The following is a 22,393-nucleotide window of genomic DNA, read 5'->3' as shown; positions in this document are numbered from 1 at the left end:
CACTGAAAGTTTTGACAAGGCTGTTCCAGTGCCTATCAACAGAACGTCTATCTTTCCATCCCAAGGAGAATGGATTTTTGCTTCCCTCTTCCCATTTTACCACCAACAACAAAAGCAGCTTAAAATCTTTCCAGGGTCTTTTTCTTTATGCTCTTGGCCACTGAAAGCCAACTGACGAGGGACAGTGTGAAGCAAACCTATCTGTTCCAAAATCATTTATTAAAGTATGTTAAATGGTGTATGCTGCTCTTACCCAAATGCCCCAGCAACTCTTTTAATTGGCAGTTTTGTTTCACATCCCATAAACAAAAACATTAAGGATCACTAGCATTCACATCCGTGAATTCATTTAGACAATTTTCTTTAATTAACAATGAAGACACTACAGTTCTAAGTACCAGACAAAATCGGGGGGAAGGGGGGACCGAAAATAAGCATAACACTATAAAGAAAACTAGGAAAAGTGAAACACTTCTAAATAAAAATATATACCTGGCCTGGTACCCATTACATATATACATAATACATATGTTATACACATATATACAGTAAATGTTTTGGTAGCAATACAGACCATGCATTGGTCCTTTTGTACACGGATGAAGTAGCACCATGGACAGCACCACCATCTTAAGATGATAAACCAAACTGCACATATATTAAATGAAAAAAAAATATATATGTATTTAATTTGGCCCACCCTGCAGCCAAGAGGTGTAATGAAAGAACTTTGTAAGGAAAATTGTCCTGGGAACTACATTCTTAAGCCAAATAGCAAAGTTCTAAGACAAACAAACAAAAACAAACAAAAACAAACACAAAACAGCACTCAAGAGGTCTATACAAATACAGACAAGTTTTCCTGTTTACTGCATTTGTCCTATTATGTGGCAGACTGGTTCACACCAGGGAAATTAACAACAGAAGCAAGGAGAGATTTAAATGCCAGGTGAATGGCAAGGGTTGAAAACACCAGAGCTCTTGGTGTATACATCACAAATGCCAAGTCGTCAACAATGAAAGGAAGGCAACTCTCCAGCTGAGTCATTTTCTAATCTTATTAACTAATTATAAGCTCTCCATTACTGATACATTCCTTAAGAATGGGGTCAAACACCTTCACTATCTTTCTACCTCTTCACCACATCGAACTAGATGCTCTGGTTACAAGAAGTGGGAAACCCAACATGCCATCCGACCCATGCTTTCTCTACCCAGGTGTAGGAGACATGGACATACAGAGCTACACTAGGTAGGACCTCCAAGATCTTCTATGGCTTGGTTTTGGAAATGATCAAAGGCACCGGTGTCTAACCCTCGATGTTCTGACTACAGGAAGGCTGTTTTGCTTTCCAGAGTGGATGTCTTTCTCTCAGTATTGGTGAGGCCAGATTTCCTCACATCCCAAGAAATGCATCCTTCTTCCTCTCAACTTTTTCAGCAGCCTTTATGAATGCAGCGTTACCTCCACCTAACACACACGATGTCCTGGGAACACTAACTCCCCTGTCAAGTCATTACAAAGCAGCAATTTCATATGTGGCTTCCATCCATCTCCATATTCCTCCCAAGGGGTCCTCCTGATCTCCCCAATCAAGGTCTTACTTCCCACAGTGTCTCTGGTTTCAGCACCTCTTTGTGTGATGGACTGACCCACAGAGTTCTGCCAAAGCACTCAGAGCATTTCACATCTCTCCCATTTTTCATGGCTCTACTGTCAGTGGACGATGAGCTCCCCTCCCATTTTTAAACCACCTGCAGTAAACAAAATTAAAGTTTTCAACTACATGGTGTATTGCATTCAGGATGCGAGATCGAACAAAACAGGCTTCAGTGTTGTAAAATGCTGTTTCTTACAGGACAGTAAAATTGTTTCTTAATATGTTAAATGTCCCAAAATCAAGTTAGGAGACAACAGAGGAAAAAAGGTTAAAAATCTCTACTTTTGGCTAGATGGTGTTCAGTAAACCCACTTTTGCAGTCAACCTAGATTAGTTAAGAAAGTCCCTGACCTTTGAAAGTTAGCGAGAAATAGCCACAAATGTAACATCGGTACTGAATTGTCATTATTGACTCAGGTGGTTGATCATTAATGGATTCTCTTCACTTCTAGCTGGTTCTAGGATTTTTTTTTTCCCCAGAATGAAGATATTCTCAAAGTCATGAAATACATTTGTTCTTTCTACAAAGGAGAATTTTAAAACTCTGCCTAGGTCTCTAAGAAAGAACACTATAAAAGGTTGGTCTCATGAGGAAAAGCCACTAACTTATAGGTTAACCAGAGGCCACTAGAAGCCCCATTAATGTAATTCCTTGGCTGGCCTACAAATACTTGGAAATGGATAAAAGCCAGCTCTCAATAGGAACTGAACACAGGGATTTAGCAGCTGATGTTGCTCAAGGTCAACCCCTCTGTAGTCAGAGCATGAGTTTTTGCCTTAAATACCAGCAACTTCCAGTTTTAAATTGATGAGGTTGGATACCACCACCAGACCCAGCTCAGGGACCCCTAGAAGCAGCTTCTATAAGATTTTCTAACTTTATGCTACGTGACTCAACAAAGCATCAGAGAAATTAACCAAGAGATGGCTTTTCCAGTCTGTTCATTTCTGTTCTCACCCAAAAGATGTCGATACTCCACACGCAGAGGTATCTTGGCAATACATAGTCAAAACTTAGCTTCCTTGAGAAATAAGAACCAGCTTCACAGGAAAAGTGGTTGGGGCTGACTTTGTTCATTGATTTCTCTTTAACTACCTATGTCCCCAGTAGAAGACAGCAGGACAGCTTGCTTTCTTCCTACACTAGCAAGAGTATGAGTCAGAATACTTGAAACATTTAAGTTAGTGTGACAAAGAAAGTCTTTTTTATAAAAGTGTAAAAAAAAAATTTCGTATCAGATTTTTAAAATCGGTAGTGTCCTCTCCTCATAGGAAATGATGTAATTCAGCAAGTTCCTTGAAAACAATGGATTCTTACGACCACAGACCTATCCATCTTAGAAATTGATGAGCATGCAAATGATTGGAATCTGCCACAATGAACACTGTACAACAATCTGTGAGGTACATGCTATCCGGCTGAGTTAACAGAACGCAGGCCTTGCCAGCGTGAGGAATTCCATTTATGTCCACTCCCTTTTGAGTGGTCCCCTGACCAGTTGACAAGGGGCAGCGGCCACTGCACTGGCCCCAACCCTGGCCCCTTCCGGGTCGCCCTTCCCCCACCCAGGGAGCTCAACCCATGGGAGAAATAAAATGTTGCTCTTTCTCAACAGCAGGGCTGGGAATTTCTGATAGAGAGTTTACACGGCCTCCGAAGAGCCTGACATTGGCATTAGTTCACTTAACCTTTAGGAAGTTCCCTGGCAAAAAAATATTAAAAACACTGTAGGCAATGGCTCGAAGTTATGTCCACTGCCTTTTCTTTTTCATAAGGAAAAATTCCAAGATGTGTGTACTTTCCAAATAAGAGGAGGATTAACCTCTTCACTGCTGGCTAGATGTTTCAGTAGCTGGTCATTAGGCATTGACATGCTCTCTGTACACTGGGTTTTATTAACTAAACACCAAAAGGCCAGTACCCACCAGGGCAAATGGGCCAAATTACATTCAATTAAATAATGTGGCACGGGATGTTCTCAGAAAACAGGAGATAAGGGTCTTATGGAAAGTGACATGTAGCCCTGGTCATGATAAAAAACATTTTTCTGGAGTTTTAATTTCTGGTTAGAAATGAAAGACAAGTACTCACTTGTCTTACCATCTTTCCCGAGACAATGCAGGAAATAAAAGATCCTAATGTGTGCACAGAAAAAAAAAAATGGTAGCAATGGAGCAGGAAGCTTACAGAAGTGGGGGGAGGGGGAGAAGAAAAGATCAACAGTCTCTAGTTTATTATGAATAGAAAGAAATTTCCAGAATTTACAAACACCCACATTGTTCATTCCAAAGAGAGCTTTTGATTTAAAGGAATCACCCAAGTCTCCTCCTCTTTACAGTATATACAATGGAAGTCTTTAATTTCTTTTCCTTGTGATTTTACTTCCATCCAATTGCCAATTTTAAGCTGACACTTGAAAATACCCAGTAGAATATATCCTTCTTCAGTTTAATTAACATGGCCTATTGCCTTACAGGAAAAATACAAAATTAAGGTCAATTCTTGTAAGGATCTCAGCTCAACATCAGGGCTATATTACAAGAGATAGTATCAGCAAATAGAACTATACAATTGAGAACCATCTAATGGTACTATGATTCTTATTATATTATTTTTCTGAATTACAATCTTAAAACAAGGATCGTACCCTATTCTACTCTTGTTAGCCTCGTTTTAAGTATTTGCTCCACTCTTTACAACAGAACATTGTATACCTCAGTTCCACATCCAAAAAAAAGATGTGCTGTAAGAAAAGTTACATTTTAATTAAAAAAATTACACATATAAATCAAAACCTATGTTAAATATTTAATACTCTCTCCACCCAAAGCGAACAGTTTTGTATGAAATAATTTACAATGATGCTTTGTCATACGCAGTTTCAGCAGCAGATGAAATGTATCTTGTAAATGCAGTGAGAGTAAACCCCTTCTCTCGTGGCATGGAGGTGATCACATCAGCTCACGTGGCCAGCTGAGTCCTTAAGGTTGAAGATGAACTTAATGCAGACTCATTATTCTGGTGTCACAGTGCTTTTTTGCTTGGCACAATATAGTACGTGCAGTTCAGTCAAGGAACTCCTGAGGATTGTAGAAAGTAAACAAACTGAAATGGATGCATCGTACCATCTACTGAGGAGGAAGATGTGAGGTCCTGGTTGTGAATCATGAAATATTCAGAGTCTGGGTACCCATGAGTTAAGGGAAGATTTGCTGAGGTCATTCAGGTCTTCATTCTGAAAAGAAAAATAAAAAGAGTCGTCAGCAAAGGCATCTCAAACCTCATATTCCATCATTTTCTAAGGGTTTTTCTTTAAAAAGGAGGCAGAACCTGATAAGCCGAAGTTACGGGCACAAACAGTACTGTGTACTTAAATAAAATCAACAGACTGTATTTAACTTTTTTTTTTTCCCTTTCAAAATGCAAGAGTCTAAAGCAAATACAAACTCAAAACAGTCAATATTAAGTCAGTAAACAAATCGATCTGATTTGGAGGTTTCAGAGTTTAACAACACAAAAACACAAAATACTTGGATGTTCTTAGGATCAGAACAAAAATGTGAATTACAGTTATTGTGTAAAACTACTATAAAATATGGTAGGCAGAGTCCAGCCAGGCCACACTTCATCTTCTTTTGGTTAAAAGTCAAGTGTAGATTTTAGAATTTGAAGCCGGAGGGCCTAACGTTACAAAATCCAAAGTCAAGTTTTTAATGTGCCATTGTTTGACATGAGATGAAAATTTCAGATGCGAAAGGAGACCCAGGTGAAACAGACCCAGTTAATCATTAAATTAAAAAGGGAAGGGATTCTGATTTAGATCTAATAGAAATGTTACTCTGCAAGAAGCACATTTCTTCCATGCAATTCAAGAAGGCAGACCTCATGGGGCATTATCCATTCCCTTCCAGAGAGGAGACACTTTTTTCAACGTTATGAACCCTCCTTCGCTCTCAAGTGTTAGCATGAGACAGTCCTTCTGAGGGCCACATTCTTTATGCATTCCACGGTTATTTATAAATACCAATATTTACAGAATGTCTTCAGTAGTATATGGCACCACACAAAAGAGGAAGGAGGTAAATCCCCTGGTAAATGCACAGGAAGGAGGTAAATCCCCTGGTAAATGCACAGGAAAAAAGCTCTCGCTGCACGGAAAGAATACTTCTAACTGGGAACAGAAAGGAAGTAATCCACTGACACATATGGCTTGGTCTGGAAGGAAAGGGATAGTCTGGGGATGTGGAAATGCGATCCTATCTATCTGCTTTGGGGTTGCCTCTCCGGAGCTCAACACAAGGGCTGGCACACAGTAAGTACTCACTAAATATGAGTGGAACGAATGCAAGGGAAAAAGCACAGTTCCCACCGTGAGCACACGATAAAACAAGGTCTGGGGAAGAGAGTGCGGCCGCGGAAAGGCCAAGGGAAGAATATAGTCGTGTTGCCTCACCAGGTATGTGGAAAGGGGTCAAGGAAGTAAACCTGCAAATGTAGGTTGGGTCGATGAAGAACTCTGAAGGAAACCCCAAGACACCTTTAAGTATAGGGACAACAAACACATGCTTCATGATAAATCAGGATGTGGTAGTTGTAATAATCCATATCCGTGGCAAGGAAAGGACAGAACAGGTTCTACAATTCGTCCCAGTGTATATGTTGACCGATAGAACTGTTTCTCACTCTCTTCTCTCGAAGGAGAGTATGGCCGGGACCTGTGAGCCTTCCCTATTTACCTAATGGCTTTCAGGTAAGTCGAAATGTACTAAACGGAGACTCTAGCTCGATGAGGAGATTTCTGTTTATTTCGAAATATTAACCCCACCCCTAAATGGCAGGCAAACAGCCTATTTTTCTCTAGACAAATAAAGACGTGACATGGAGACACCAATGGGAAAACAAGAGAGCGCTCCAGGCCTATCCCTCTCGTCGCCAGAGAAACAGGACTTACTCTGTGTGGTTCCCACAAGTGTCAGGAAAACCCATCCCTTCAGAAACCCCGGAGAACCATCGCCAGATCTCCCATAGGCTTGCAAGGTTCTCCTGCACTCACACCACAATCTATCCGAACGTTCTGACCAGAGTATCCAGACGCAGCTTCACAGCTCTGGGCCTAAGATGAAGTGGGAAGGCCCCACTGTACTAAAGGGCTTGAGACAAACAAACAAACTGCTCATTTACAGAAAAGGGGAGGGGAGTGTGTGTGTGGTGGGAACGGAGGGCACGCGGTATGCTTTTCATTTTATACCTGGCTCTCGGCCAGAAGGGTTGAATGACCAGCTCAGCACAGGAACACACTGTATCCAGTTTTGTAGTCACGTGTGCCAACCTGCATGAATGCGGCGGGGCAGAGATCGGGGGCCCTCTGAAAAGGGAAAACACTCCGGCTTCGCCAGATGCTGAAATCTGTTGCTTTGGGGCCACTCCGAAACCCTCCCTGTAGCTTCCCGCATGCGTGTGTGTTCAAAGAGCAGGAAATAAAGGATCTGTCAACTGCACCGTAAACTCTCCCTCTAAAGTCTCAGCACACTACTTTTCAAAGCCCTTTGTCGTAAATCCTGATCAGCACACGTCTCAGCCACCAATGCTCCCTTCTGGTGCCATCACCTTGGGGATCTCTGAGAAAGTGAAAACAAGTGGGGAAAGTGGGAGGGTCTGCTGACCGTGAGTATGGGGACAGAGGCTATAAACAGGCAACAGAGGCCCGGAAAAACTTAAAGGGAAAGTCTGAAGTTCACATCTGTTTATCTCTGTTCAAGGGTGTGTGTGTGTACGTGTGTCTTTGTGTCTGTATGGACACACAGAAAACTTCGCTCCTGAGTAAATGATACAGATTTCTAACAGGCACGCCTGGGTGAGAACTGTCCTTCATTCCAGCCACCTTGGGGTCTGCATACTTATTCCAATCAGGCAGCCATTGTTGGAAGAAGTATTTTTGGAATGCCTTCTCAAGTTCCCATTTCTTTTTTTTTGCACCCGCCTTCTCAGCCTCGGGCATATTCTTTTGAAGGATCTCTATAGCAGCCAGTCTTGGCCCTTTGAGGGCACATTTGATCTTTCGAAACAGCCAAAAAGTTTTGGGAGCCAAATAGGGTGAACACAGGGGCTGATCAAGCTGAGTAATGGTTCCCAGTGAGGCATTAGCTAAAGCCAAAGAACCCCAAAACTAAAGTTCCGAAAGCATAGCTGTTCACAAATGCTCTGAGGAGTTTTATTGGAAATGAACTCTGAGGACATTACAGACAGACCTCAGCGTATGTTCCTGGGGCTTAAGTTCACTTGCCTATATCCCCGCCTCTAAGCAACTGCAGTCAGGAAGGGCTGATTCTCAATAAAGGAAGTCTCTTGAAGGAAGACAAACACATGTAGTATACATTTTTGGAATATATTTTTAAAAAGTCAATACCCACAGTAGGTTCCAGCACTCATTCAATTCAAGAAACATCTATTAGTGACAAATGAAAAGTCAGGGATAAAGACTATAATCAGCACCAAAAGGGAAGACAGGGGTATAGGTATGTTTAATACACTGTATATATACAACCCCAACGGACTCCCACCAACTGTATGAGGCAAATATTGCGACAACGTTTTACAAATACAAAAAGTCATTTGTAACATCCATAAACTGGAAACAAAAAAGCAAAAACAAAAGATCTTCCTTGGAGAAGAGCTGGGCAAATACCAAATGGTGATGTTCCTATGATATTTTCTGTCTAGTTACATCACTGGGGAATAACTCCTGAACTCAGAAATACCATGCACCTGTCATGAGATTTAGTAGCAGGAAATTACATTTTGATAAAATTTCATCACCACATCAGCATCTCTGGTACCTTTCCATGTGTCTTGTCGTAAGATAAATCCTACCTAATCCTGTTGCCAGTAATGAAAAATGCAATTTTTAAAGCATTATCAAGTAAGTCAACACTTGAGCAATGCTGCTTGAGACTTATGGATTACTGCATTATTGCATCCAGTAGGAATTAACATCTTTTGGACTCGACCCACTTAAACTATGCCTACCAAAGCTGAAAAACAAATAAAGCTTCTGCTGCTTTTCACACTCAGCCTGATTAACCTTCACCGTAAAGCAGCTGAAAACAGCATCAGGCTATATGATATGTGGACAATGAAGGATCCATACCCTTCCAACGACCAATTTTTAGTCCAACCCATTGACTAAAAGTTTTCTCTTGTATTCAAAGGCCTTGAAACCTCCTTCCAGTTTGTTGAGTCAACTGCAATACTGTTCTAAATACCTGGTTAAAGCAGTCCTTGCAATTTCTACTTTTAGTAAGAAAACAGGAGTAAAATGTTATAAGTTGCCGGGCTATTGTCTTATACCAGAATGTAGCCAGAACGTAACTCTTCCTCACCCAACTATGCTTAGAAAAAAATGACTGTAACTACAGTAAATGGCTTTTCTTCGGTGGAGATCATTGTTTGAAATCTCATATCGTAGATCAACTAGAAAAAAATTTTTTATAAATAAATTCCTCCACTTAAAGGCATGTGTCAAAACAGCACATTTTTCTTTCACTTAACATAAACAGCTATGATTTAAAAAAAAATTCTCGATCACAATATAGAAAATTTATACAACACAAAAAACGTAAAGAAGGAATAAACATTTCCTGAAATCTTGTCAACCAGGTAAAAACCATGATTCAGCTGTGGTTCTAAGTTCACTATTTGCTTAAAGGACTTGAACTTTTAAAACTCTACATTTAATGTCAAAATTGTTTAAATAGGACTGGAAAATAATGTTTTCATCATATTTCGATCTTCCCCATTCTTAAAAAAAAAATCTGTGATGAAAAGATATTTGAAATGTTAACCAACTTTTAAACCTTTTCGGTATTCTATCCCTTTCCCTTCCTCCCAATTTATCGTGTATGGGGATGGGGATGGGAGTTTGAAAGTAGGAAAAGCCTCTGGCTTCCTGGCTTTGGGGTCCAAAAGCCCAAGTCCTTACGGGAATGGGACAAAGCATATAGAAGAACAGGAGGGGAGGATTCCTCTCAGAGGAGAAGACAGTTCCCTTCACCTGGGAATAGAGAGAGAAATGGTGGGCATGGTGGGTAGCTTTGTACTTGGCAGAATGCCGAATATGGAGCCTGTGACATCTCTCTAAATCTTGTCTTTCCTGGCCTGTTGACTTCTTATTTGACACAATTATAGTCAACTGCACACCACTACTGTGACGGCAGTCCATTTCTTCAGCCACCTCACTGATGCCAACACAATAATTCACGGTACCACTAATTTAGAGAAGACCGAGTCTTCTAGAATGCTAACATATTATTAGTAAGGTACATTATAAAACACTGCCAAAGTATTCTGTCTTTAAGCAGACCTGATTCTGGCAAACAGGCCAGTAAATTCACACACACACACACACACACACACACACACACACACACACACACATCAGTATTAAATAGATTCATAGTTCTGGGAGTATATGTGTACTCTAGATTTTAACCTTCACACTACTCAATCTCAGATGGAGAAAGGAGACTGCTGATCCATTTGATGGACTGTGAAACCCTTGTTAAAGACATTTCCTGGCTTAGAGTTTGGTTCTACCACCGAGGGTTAGATGTCAGCATTTAGGGAGGAAACAGAATTATCAGCTCAGTCCTGTTAGCCGTAATAATCACCCAAGTAAAATAAAAGAAAAGCAAAAAAATAAATAAATAAATAAATAAAAAATAAATAAATAAAAGAAAAGCTAACTCCAGAGAGTTTCAAGTTTGGGACACAGGGAGAATCACTCTGCTTTTTACAAGGTACAGCTGGGAAGTGTGGGGGCAAGCTGGGACTCTAGCGAAGGACAGACCTAAGTGGCGGAAGGAAGGAAAGAAGGAAGGAAGGAAGGAAGGAAGGAAGGAAGGAAGAAAAGAAGGAGAAAGAAAGAAAGAAAGAAAGAAAGAAAGAAAGAAAGAAAGAGAAAGAAAGAAAGAAAGAAAGAAAGAAAGAAAGAAAGAAAGAAAGAGAGGAAGGAAAAATCAAGGTAGGATTAAACTAAAGAACTCAAGTTAGAGCAAAGACCAAGACGTTTGCTAGTTTCTGTTGACAAGAAGCTAAAGAAAGGAAACATCTTTGAAAATAGGCCAGAAGGGAGCTGGAAAGACTTGGTTTCACGGTCTTAAAAGGCAAAGGGTAACTGAGCAGCCAGGCCAGTGCTTTAAAGGAGCTGCTTAAATAGCACTTTTTCCTGGTGCAAGTCACATGGGCGAGAGCTGGGGAAGATAACAAGGTTGCCAGCCAGCCCTTCCAGCACACGGGGCTGCCAGGGAGGACCATTCAGGGAAAGCTGCCAACATGTGAGAGGCCACCTCGCTCCAGTTCCCCTTTTGTCCCAGCGAAAGACCTTCTGCAGGGCTGGTGACTTCAGGAGACCACCAGTGAAGAAAGGCAACGTGTATTATGAAAAGAAAAGGAGAGGGGCTGACCCAGGAGCCGGCCATCCAGCCTTCGAGCCTCCGCTGTGGTCCACGGGGTGAATCCTGCCAGCACTGTGGACCTCTCCTGTCCCCAAAAACAAAGGGCAGGGACTTTTCGAGAGGGTTGGAAATTTATGGAGAAGACAGATTAAAACCACTACAACAACATATGGTTTGCAACAATTAAAAGTATTCTGCCAGGGGTGGCCAGCTGGCTCAGTGGGTACAGCGGGTGACTCTTGATCTCAGGGTCATGGGTTCGAGATTACTTAAAAATAAAATCTTAAGAAAAAAAAAAGTATTCTGCCAATGATGTATTAAGGAACTCTGAAGAAGCATTCAGAAATCTTTTAAGCCAGGGGCGCCTGGGTGGCTCAGTCAGTTAAGCAGTTGACTCTTAATTTTGGCTCATGATCTCATGGTTTCTGGGATCCAACCCTGCGTGGGGCTCTGCACTGACACTGTGGGGCCTGCTTGGGATTCTCTCTCTCCCTCTCTCTCTCTCTGCCCCTCCTCCCCCCTCTCTCTGTCTCAAAATAAATAAATAAACATTTTGAAAAATCTTTTAAGCCAAAGAATATTCACTTCAGTTATTTCACGGGTTATTTCTTCTTATTAATATGGAGCATGCTGAGAAAGCAAAAGATAAAGCAAACGGGGGTCATCAACACCATTAAGAGCCCTCCCCCATCCCCGCGAGGTAAGTCAAAATGTCTCAGATCTCTCTTCTACAGGAATCAGAATGCATCCCCACATACGTGACAGTCAAGGTAGGGGAAACTCAGAAAAACAACCCCTCTACATCACAAGTCAGACCACATAATGTGGGACAGGAAGCTTTAATTTTAACGGAGCTCAACCAAAATAAACCTGTTGCCTGAAGACATGAAAGTAATATGATACCTTCTTCCCTACCTGAGAAAGCAAGTCATAAAATTCAGTCTTTCTTCTGCTTTCACGGGAGCTATTTCTGCAGTTTATTTTCTCTCCTAGGAATTAAATTCCAGCTCTGAGGTTTATAGTTTATACTGTCGCTTCGCATCAGTTTTTTGGTTTTGTTTTGTTTTAATGTTCAGAAATACAGGAAGTAGGTTTTATTGGTCTGGCTTTGATCCAAACCAGTAGACATAAATTCAAATCACAACTTAGTTTACAATGTGGTGTAGAGACAGTAAAAAAGTGTTTGCAATACCATTTCTGGAATTAGGCAAATGGGAATGAGGCAGACTCAGCCTAGTGCTGCTGCCTTTAATATTTCTGCTAAACACTAAATAGATTCCGCATTCTTTCCTCTCTCCCTGGAGTCATATCATAAATTGCTTCAAGAAAGCAAGGGCCTGATTTTACATTTGAGTAATTGTCTGACTACCCAATTGTTTCTTATCAACTATCAGCAGCTTTTCCCTAATAGCATAGGAACCAGAGCACAGAACAAGCATTCACACAGAGGGCCCCGAGTCTGCAGCGGGCTGAGGTAAGGATCATTAACACCACTGACATCACTTTTGGCAGCCGGGGAAAAGGGAAAACCTGTGTTTTTAATCTACTTCCTACTCACCACAAGTTTTTAGCCGGAGTCCCCGATAATATGGGTTTGTGGCTGACTGTATGGAAGAATCTGGTAATGCAAGAAAAATGCAAGTACTGAACTGAACAAGCATCTTTAACGGGAGCCACGAGGTACCTCAGCTGTGTGGCCCTGATCTTCCGTGGTATTCTGATCATGAAACGGGCCTCCCGGAGGACAGGGCCATGCCCGACTGTTCCTAGTAAGGTCAAGCTCAGTAGAAGACTCTCTGTACTGCACACAATCTAAGTGACATGTCCTGGAAACCATCATCATAAATCACAAACAAAAAGGTGTTACCCTTTGTCTTCCCTCTTGCTTTGAGAATACTAAGGGGGAAAATGTGGGGGAGAATTTAATCCAGATTCTTGGAAGTTACGTCAGCTGTTGTTGTTTATGTGCTCCAAATGATGAAAGAAAACTCTCTGAAACCAATCGAAACTGGTAGAGGGCAGCGTATTTCAAATGTATTCAGAGCACAATTGTGACTCATTTTACTGGAAGCATTCTTTCAAAATTTTTTTTAATGTTTTTATTTAGTTTTGAGACAGAGAGAGACAGAGCATGAGCAGGGGAGGGGCAGAGAGAGAGGGAGACACAGAATCCGAAGCAGGCTCCAGGCTCTGAGCCGTCAGCACGGAGCCCAACGCGGGACTTGAACCACGAGCCGTGAGATCATGACCTGAGCCCAAGTCGGACGCTTAACCGACTGAGCCACCCAGGCACCCCAAGAATTCTTTTTAAAGAAATGCAAGTGATAAGACTTCTGGGCTAGGAAACCAAGTCTTTTTTTGTTCGTTTTTTTCTTATGTGTTTTTTTTATTTTTTTGAGAGAGAGAGAGAGTGTGTGTGTGTGTGTGTGTACGCACGTGGGTGGGGGAGGGCAGAGAGAGAGGGGGACAGAGGATCCTACGTGGGCTCTGTGCTTTGAGCAGAGAGCTCAATGCAGGGCTTAACTCATGAACCACGAGATCATGACCTGAGCTGACGTCGGACGCTCAACTGAGCCACCCAGGTGCTTCTGTGAAAGCAAGTCTGAAACAAAAGTCAGTTAAGGAGGATGGAAAAGAGTCCCATCCATCTCAGGCTACCGAAGGCCAGGGGTGAGACCGCTGTGTAGCTGGGCTGTGTTCAAGGTAAGCTGTAACCCTGCTTGCAATAAAGTCATGCGATAAGTAGGGCTGTCACCATCTGAGTGAGGTGTATCCTGTAGGGACTTCTGAATTCTAAAATATAATTTAGGAAATTAAATCCCAAAAAAAAAGTTATTTTGAGAACGAAGATGGTCCTACCACATGGCTGTTAACACTTTTTAAAAACTGGTCAATTTTAACTCAAAACTTATTTCCAAGTTAAAATGTGAAAGGAGGGGCGCCTGGGTGGCTCAGTTGGTTAAGCGTCCCACTCTTGATTTCGGCTCAGGTCGTGATCCCAGGGTCATGGGATTGAGCCCCACATCAGGCTCCATTGCTGGGCATGGAACCTGCCTGAGATTCTCTCCCTCGCTCTCTCTCTCTGTCTTTCTCCCTCCCTCTACCCCTTTTTCCCACTTGTGTGCTCTTCCTAAAAAGAAAAAAAAAATTGAAAAGGAGACTAAGAATTTACACGATCTCCTCTTCTCTCATTCTTTTCTCTGTGATTTTGGACAAGTTAGTAACCCCTGTAAATCACAATATTGTCATCTGTAACACGGGGATAACAGTACCCATTTCATAGGGTTATCCTTAAGCTTATATGAGATAATACACGAAAATTTTCATCATTATGCCTGACACATATGAGCCCTCAACCATTAGCTCTTATTGTCAGAACTCTTATCAAGAACTAGATATCCTTGGGGGCGCCTGGGTGGCTCAGTCGGCTAAGCGTCTGACTTGGGCTCAGGTCATGATCTCACAGCAGCTGAGTTTAAGCCGAGTCGGACTCTGTGCTGACAGCATGGAGTCTGCTTAGAATTCTCTCCCTCCCTCCCTCTCTGTTCTTCCCCCAGTGATGCACCCTCTGTCTCTGTCTCAAAACAAATAAATAAACATAAAAAAAAAAAAAAGTCCTAGATGTCCTTGGATCTCCCATCTTTTCCTGATACCTGAAAATACACACCAACCAAAGATGCTCTGGTGGAATTTGCCAGCAAGAATAAATCCATAGACCAGATACCAGCCAAGGGCTGAGGCTGAAGCCAAGATTAGAATGAGTCTCGGGAAGGGAGACAAAATTATTTGCGAGGGGGGGTGGTATGGAGGAAGTGCCAGAACAAAAAGAAAAGGTAAAAGCAGTAGTGATGAAGCTAAAAATAAGACCCTGGGATAGGATTTTAGACAAAGACCCGTCTACCTACACAGGGAACAGCACAAGGTAAATATTGGGACGGAAGGCGTTAGCGTATCTTTGGCGGATCTTAAATTAATGCTATCTACAGAAACACCGTTGAAAGCCCACTTCTCTTGCTTTCTCAGAGGAATCAGAAGCCTGAAGCCCCCAGCCCTTCTAAGTCAGCCAATGAAAGACTTACCATGCTACACGAAACGATTCACAAAGAATTCTCCCGAATAGACTTAAATGGATGTTTAGTGAGATTCTTATGCACTATTTCCAGGTTCCAAAGCATGTTTCTAATTGGAGGGGGAGGGAACGGGCGGCTTTTGTTTCTGAATTCTTGTCCCCAGTCTCACATCTGAAGGAACCGAACGGGAATGTGACACAGCCAGTCAATGCTGCCTGACTTACTTGACGAAAAACTGAAATTACAGCCAGATGCACACGTTGAAGGGTGGGCAGCTGGAAGAGGAGGGGGAAAAACACTGGAAAGATCATCCGAAATTATTGACAATGTGTACATTGCTTGCATCTCTAAGGCCTTTGAAGCAGACAATGGTGCAGATTTCTAAGCGACTGCAAACACTTCTCTATTGTCCAGGATCAGGAAGCAAAATTCTTCCAGCTGACAAGGAGCAGCTGACCTTTCACCCGCTGACCCCGGGTTCATGGTCTCTGCTTTCATGTCTCAAGTCTCACTTCCACTTTGCTCTTGTTCCTCTTTCTTTTCCCCATTATCTGACATCTCAGCCTTTGGCTTTTTAATTTGGAGACGGCGTTTGCGGAGAAGTTCCCTTACCAGCCCGCGGAATTGAACCCCATCATGTTACTCGGCTGCTGAGCTGCCTGCCTGGCTGAACTAGAAGCCTCCTGAGGACAGCTGTGCCAAATTCTTAATTAAGAGGTGGTGGGGGGGCGCCTGGGTGGCTCAGTCGGTTGAGTGTCTGACTTCGGCTCGGGTCATGATCTCACAGGTAGTGGGTTCGAGCCCCGTGTCGGGCTCTGGGCTGACAGCTCAGAGCCTGGAGCCTGCTTCAGATTCTATGTCTCCCTCTCTCTTTCTGCCCCTCCCCTGCTCGCGTTCGCCCTCGTTCTCTCTCTCTCAAAAATAAACATTAAAAAAAAGAAAAAAAGGAATAATGGAGTGCCTGGCTGGCTCAGTTGGTTAAGTGACCGACTCTTGGATTTCAGTTCAGATTCTGATCTCACAGTTCGTGAGTTCAGCCCCACATCAGGTTCTGTGCTGATGGCAGGGAGCCTGCTTGGGATTCTCTCTCTCTCCCCCCTCTCTCCCTGCCCCTTCCCCTCTCCCGCTCATACGCATGTGCGTTATCAAAAATAAATAAATAAACATAAAAAAAAAAAAGACAATGCTGCTCAGTGACCCTGAGGGAATTACAGTCCCAGGGGAGATAAGGGGGTCTGTGAAGGTAAGCCACTGGTGAGCCAGGCAGGAGCCATGTGGACTCCACTGGAACATGCTCAGGGGACTAAACCCCTTTTCTCTGCACAGACCTTCTAGCTTCCAAGCATATCACTAAATCTCTCGTTCTCAATTTGGGTGGCCAGGAGTAATGTCTCCCTGCAAAAGGTATTTGGCAATGCCTGGAGACATTTTTGGTTGTCACAACTGGGGTTGGAATGAAGGGGGAGAGAGGCCGTTGGCATGTGGTGGGTGGAGGCCCCAAATCCTATTAAACCTCCCACAATGCACAGGATGGCCACCTGCAACACAGAACTATCTGGCCCCAAACGTCAACAGTGCTGAGGCTGAGAAACGTGCCGCCAAACGTGCCCGTTAACTGTTTCTGGGGTCCATGCCAATTCTATGGAAGTGCACGCGGGAAGAGGTAGGCGTTCCCATTTCCAAGACCCTCTCTTTTATTTATGACTGCCACACCGTGGCTTCAGAGTCCGAGTGGGTGAGCACTCCATGCTCACAGCCTTACCTCTGCTGTGTCCCCTTCCCTCCTTTTTTACTAGAAGATGGCCAATCTGATTAACCAGTCCAGGCCCCTATTTTCACATGTTCCTCCTCCAAAGGAGAACAAGGATGTCCGGATGTGACACAAAAGCAAGGACTAAACCGGGGGGAGAACACCAGGCATCATGGAGGCCAAAGTAACAGAGTGTGGGGGAGACTAGCAGGTGCCCTGTGCTCCCCCTACATGGACCATGAAAAAGAGATCAACCCCACAAAGAGTTATGCTTTATTACTTCCAGGTTTGTATCTCATCCAACTGAGCCAATACTTTCGGGATGGTCTGGGACAAGTCATTTGACCTCGCTTTGCCTCCATAATTTCATAAAATGGATAAAATATCTAGTCCTTACAATCATTTGTAAAACTCACTGAGAAAGAAGAGACTTTCCTTATGTTATTTGTGACTATTAGTCATGCCCGTTGGGCTCCAATATCTGGGAGTAAAATGAAGTTAAGAATTAGGCCCCCTTTGTTCCAGAATTAGTCAACCTTTTTTTTTTTTTTTTTTTAAATGCTTAGTTTTGAGAGAGAGAGAGAAAAAAGCGAGAAAGAGCAAGCAAGAGAAAGAGCAAGCAGGGGAGGTGCAGAGAGAGAAGGAGACACAGAATCCAAAGCAGGTTCCAGGCTCTGAGCTATCAGCACAGAGCCCGATGCGGGGCTCAAACCCACAAACTGTGAGATCATGACCTGAGCTGAAGTCGGACACTCAACCAACTGAGCCACCCAGGTGCCCCTAGTCAACCTTTTAAAATAAATCCACTAACTTTGTTCTCTAAGAGGCTATTCCTAATTCAGAATACTAGTTCCTACAGATTTTTTTCACCTTATGAAATACTCACCTTGGAAGAGCATTTATTACTATATATATATATATATATATATATATATATCAAAGTACAAGATAGAAATTCCAGTTGCTGTTTCTAAAAGTATTTTTTTTAATATTTAAATTTGTTTTATGTTTATTTTTGAGAGAGAAAGAGAGAAGAGGGGTGGGGGAAGGGAAAAGAGAGAAGGAGACAGAGAATCTGAAACAGGCTCTGTGCTGACAGCAGAGAGCAGGATGTGGGGCTTGAACTCATGAACTGTGAGATCATGACCTGAGCCGAAGTCAGACACTTAACTGACTGAGCCACCCAGGCGCCCCTAAAAGTATTTTTCTTGAATGTTTATTTATTTATTTTGAGAGAGTGCAAGCAGGGAAGGGGCAGAGAGAAAGGGAGACAGAGAATCCCAGGCAGACCCCTTGCTGTCAGTGCAGAGCCCAGGGCAGGGCTCAATCCCACAAACTGTGAGATCACGACCTGAGCCAAAATCAAGACTCAGATGCTCAACCGGCTGAGCCACCCAGGGGCCGTAATTGCTGTTTCTAAATATAAGATGGCTTCCCAGGAAGATACATTCAGGGTCTGTTTTCCCTAAAACTTAAACTTGAAAAATGCTGGCAGGTGGGGGGTGGGGGACGTGGGAGGGTGGGGGGGGGGGTGGGCAGGGCATATATACCATCATCAACGAGAGTACACAGGATTCAAAGTTCTAAAAATTAGACATTGAACAGAAAGAACAAGTTGATTTCCGGGTGGCTAAGTATGAAGCTTTGCAGATTGAGCCCAAAGGTAATGGTAATAAGAGCTCATCCTCCTTAAATAAAGCCCCAGAAGCTACTGTGGTCCTCAAGTATACAAAGAAAACAATAGCTTCTATTCTTCTACACTGTAGCCTGCGAAGCTGACAAAATACCTTCAGAATAAAACTGAACCACACAATTTCACCATTACTACCCAACGGCGACAGGCTATAATTAACATTTAATTAACTTCCCTATGATGAGCTTTGCTTAATTCTGCTTAAAAACTGCCTGAAGTTTTTCCCATAAAACCATGTCACGAATGGGCAACCGTCTACCTCTTCATTTGGTTACCCCCACTTTCCTTCCTTAACAGTATAAGGGAGAGCAAGACCACGTAAGTGTCCACATCAAATGTGAGTCTTAGGAGATGCTTCTCTTCCCTCCTGTCCTTCCACCCTGAGCTCTCCCCGCTGCCAGCCATTAGCGGCACCCAAAGAGCCCCTAAACATAGCCACTGACTTCACATATATCATTTCTTCTGCATCCTCCCCAGAGAATTTCCAGTAGAGACAAAGGCCTTCCCGCAGTCTTCCATATAGAGGTGCAAGGATTAAGAGTGGCCAGATCCTTGCTGATGTCCTTTCTAACACACAGCTGGAGGAAATCAATAGGAAGGTGACTAGTGAACCATTTGATACAAGTCAATAAGCTAGCGGTAAGGACAGTCCAAGGACTCACCAAAATATGCATCTGGATGGTAATTATTCCAACTTCTGTTTTAGATGCTCCCTTTCCATTTCAACAGGTGACTTCCACGGCGTGCCCAAGTCATCATAGGAAGGGGTTCACAGATTTAACATAAACAGAACGATCAAAGCAGTCCCACGCCTGGTATTACGGAGACTTCCTTGATCATGTGATTATTGTTAAGCGTTAGAATCACGCTGCCCAAGCTCACGAAACTGGTCAAGAGTACCACTGAGGTAAGATCCCACTGAGACATGGGGTGTCCTCACCCGAAAGAGTACTCTTTCTAACCAGGAATCATTAACATCTTAATAGCCCAAGTCTTCAGAAAAGAAAAGAGCCCCACTCCCCCGGCAAAAAATGAGAAGTTCCCAAAAGAAGAGGAAAAACAAGGTGGTACCCAACATAAGCACAAAGCAAGATATTAGCAGCCAAGTCACAATGGGGCCTTCCATTAGGACAAGGGGGCAAATATATAGCACAGGGAAACCCCAAAAAGTCTCTGAAGGCTACAAATGTATTGTAAATGAAGAATACACATTAATTTAGTTCACACTTGTAATATCACAGGTATTAAATTAATAGGGGCTTGAGATACAGCAACACCGGCGATATCCACTATTACGTCAGCGTGTCCAGTAGGGGTCTCCACTCTTCGGGCAAACCAGAGAAAAGTACAGAGAAAATAATAACTCAACTTCGAAGGGATAAAATAAAGTAGTGCTTCTCAAACTTTAAGGTGCTTCGGATATCTTGGAGATTTTGTTAAAATGCAGACTGGGATTCAGTAGGTCTGTGGACAGGCCCAAGATTCTGCACGTCTAACCTGTGGCCAGGTGCCACTCAGGTTGCTGGTCTGAGGACTGTATTCTGAGTAGCCAAGGAGTAAAGAACCTTGAAGGAAAGACTCCTTCACTGGGGACTTCGAAGGAAGGCCAGGCCATAAGCCATCTGGGCTCCATCTCAGCAAGGTAAATGAGGTTAGGTTACAGAAACAGTTTTACAGTGAAACACAAAGAAAGACTTCCAGGCGGAAAGGTTCTAAAAGAGCGAACTGCAGAAGAATGAGAAGCCTCTGCCTCAGGGCCCTTGAACAAACAAGATCTAGATGGCTGCAGAGAAGACCCTGGGGAAGACAACGGCAGACTCCACACGGAGGGGCTTTTACCTGCTTCGTGTTCAGGCTAAGGGAGGCTACAGACAGTTGGCGTGGGAAAAGGGGGATGGAAACTGTGATCCGATACATTTCTATCTCTGTAAAACACCAATGCAGATTACTTTGAAGTCTGGAGGTCCTGGTCAAGAGGAAGTGAGACGGGCCATGTGTGTTAGCTCACAGACGACAGAACCCAAATAAACAAGCATTCACCAAACCTCGACGAAACACATACGTACACCCTGCCCTCCAGCAGGTCTTTGGTTTGGGGGTTTTTTTAGTTTATTTATTTTGAGACAGGGAGAGCGGGGGAGGGGCAGAGAGAGACAGAGAGAGGGAGAATCCCAAGCCGATTCCGGGTGGTCAGTGCTCAGAGTGCGACGCGGGGCTCAAACTCATGGGTGGTGAGAGCACGACCTGAGCCGAAATCAAGAGTCGGACACTCCGCCAGCCGACGGAGCCAACCAGGCGCCCCTCCAGCTGTCTTTTACCAAATAAACCACAAGGCACAAATGGGAGGTTAGTTCCTAACTCCCTGGCTTCATTCTTTGAGTGGATCAGCAGCAGCGAAAGCCACCAAACTGCCAACTCCGATCCCATCTGGCATACAAGAGTAGAATCAACGTAACAATTACATGATGACGACACCTTCAGCTTCGAGGTATCAAAACTACTGATATAAAAATATGCTCCCATTTTCCCACGGAACATTAATTTATCCCCATAATGTTTCTGCAGCATCAAGCAGACTCTATGTGCAAGTATCAAATCCCCAGAACCATAGATGCATGCAGAGGAAGATCCAGAGGCAGGCACACTTTGCCTCTGGGGAAGTAGCAAAGCCATAGTGACTCAAAGGTACCAAAATTTGGAAAAGACTACAAATTTAAGCACAGAAGCATGGTGCGTGTGTACTAGAAACTTCCATTCACATCGACAGACCGTAGCCAAGTCGTCTGCTTTCTAGGAGGCACATAGCCTGAGTCAAGAGCATGCCCTTCAGTCCAACTGATTGGCAAGTTAGTGACTACGAGGTTCCGTTTTCACGTTAATGAACTTTTACAGCAGTACAAAGGTCTTCATTATTTGACCGCGGTTTCGTTCACTGGGCCTGACCCTGTGCTCTGACTAGGAGGTGCAGCTCTACTGGTCTGGGAGAGAAGCCCCAGTGAGGCAAGCGTAGGTTTCTAATGGCTTTAGGAAAATGACGAGGTGGCCAGAGATCTTCCCCAAGAGCTAATTCTGAAACCACTGCCGGGTAGCGCAACTCGCATGCTATGCGATTCACGGGAGTTGTTTTCCTAACCAGCTGGGACAGGATGAAAATACATTTCACCAAGGGTTATGGGCTACAACAGGAGTGGAAACTGCCTGCAAGGCACTTAGGCTTGTGGCTTTCCGATGATGGTAAGACCCTAGCTCCTCTGTGGCACTTACCGGCACTCAGGCACTGGATCAACCTCAGTGAGGTGCCAGATGAAAATGCCCACCTAGCTCACGGGGTTGTTGGCAAGGATTAAATGAGATGGTGACCGTAAAGCACAGCGCCCAGACCCTGACAATTAAGCAATTACAAAACAATCCATGCATCCCATCCAGTAGCAAGAAGCCATGGGAGGGAAGGGCAGAAAGGGGAACAAAAAGGAAATGGAAAGGTATTTGACACTGACTGCTCTCTGCTCTCTGCAACACTGTTCGTGTGTTTGCAGGGAGGAGCACCTCAAAAAATGGCGTCAGCGAAACCCCAACAATGACACTCATCGTCAATAAGGAATACTGTTCCAGGGGCGCCTGACCGGCTCAGTCGGTTAAGGGTCCGACTTCAGCTCAGGTCATGATCTCGTGGTTCGGGAGTTCGAGCCCCGTGTTGGGCTCTGTGCTGACAGCTCAGAGCCTGGAGCCTGCTTTGGATCCTGTGTGTCTGCTTTGGATCCTGGAT

The 22,393-nt window shown here is 43.5% G+C and overlaps 1 protein-coding gene across 1 annotated transcript in view; it reads right to left on the bottom strand.

Moving 5' to 3' along the window:
- Positions 1-344: 344 nt before the first annotated feature.
- Positions 345-22,393, bottom strand: part of IRS1 (insulin receptor substrate 1) — a 62,682-nt gene continuing 40,633 nt past the window's right edge. The window contains exon 2 of the mRNA XM_060623941.3: positions 345-4,897. The gene's annotated coding sequence lies outside the window, so the exon portion shown is untranslated. The remainder of the gene's footprint in view (positions 4,898-22,393) is intronic.

Source organism: Panthera onca, chromosome C1, assembly GCF_046562875.1.
Source record: "Panthera onca isolate mPanOnc1 chromosome C1, mPanOnc1 haplotype 2, whole genome shotgun sequence".
Taxonomy (NCBI): Eukaryota; Metazoa; Chordata; class Mammalia; order Carnivora; family Felidae; genus Panthera; species Panthera onca.
The sequence above is the reverse complement of the archived record's forward strand: the minus strand, read 5'-3'. Positions and strand labels throughout refer to the sequence as shown.